Source organism: Myotis davidii, unplaced genomic scaffold (genome assembly GCF_000327345.1).
Source record: "Myotis davidii unplaced genomic scaffold, ASM32734v1 scaffold1491, whole genome shotgun sequence".
NCBI lineage: Eukaryota > Metazoa > Chordata > Mammalia > Chiroptera > Vespertilionidae > Myotis > Myotis davidii.
In genome coordinates, this window is record NW_006282604.1 from 603,791 (window position 1) to 604,758 (window position 968).

The window sequence follows — 968 nt, forward strand, 5'->3', positions numbered from 1 at the left end:
AGTTTGTTTGTTTGTTAATACATTTATGTTGTTTCTTTAAAAAATGTATTTGTATTGATTTCAGAGAGGAAGGAAGAGGGAGAGAAAGATAGAAACATCAATGATGAGAGAGAATCATTGATCAGCTGCCTCCTGCAAGCCCCACACTGGGGATCAAGCCCACAACCCGGGCATGTACCCTAACCGGGAGTCAAACCATGACCTCCTGATTCATAGGTTGATGCTCAACCACTGAGCCACACCAGCTGGGCAAGAGTCCCTTCTTCTTTATGGTTGAGTAGCATTCCATTGTGTAAATGTACCGCAGGGTTTTTTTATCCACTCATCTACCAATGGACACTAGGGTTGCTTCCAAACCTAGGCTATTGTAAATAATGCTGCAATGAACATATGTTCTTTCAAAGTAGTGTTTCAGGTTTCTTTGAATATATTCCCAGAGTGGAATTGTTGGGTAATAAGGCAGTTCCATTTTTAGTTTTTTGAGGAAACTCCATACTGTTTTCCACAGTAACTGCCCCGATCTGCATTGCCACCAACAGTACATGAGGGTCCCCTTTTCTCTGCATCCTCGCCAGCACTTGTTGATTTATTTATGGTGTCCATTCTAACAGGCATGAGGTGATCATTGTGGTTTTAATTTGTATTTCTCTGATGATTAGTGATGTTGAGCAGATTTTCATATGTCTTTCGGCCATCTGTATGTCCTCTTTAGAGAAGTGTCAAATACGTTCTCCTATTCCATGGGTTGTCTTCATTTTGCTGATGGTTTTCCTTCCTGTGCAAAAGCTTTTTAGTTTGATGTAGTTTCATTTGTGTATTTTTTTCTTTTGTTTCCCTTGCCTGAGGAGATGTATCAGAAAAAATACTGCTATGAGAAATATCCGAGACTTTACTGCCTATGTTTTCTTCTAGGATTTTTATGGTTTTCTGACTTACATTTAAGTCTTTAATCCATTTTTAGTTTATTT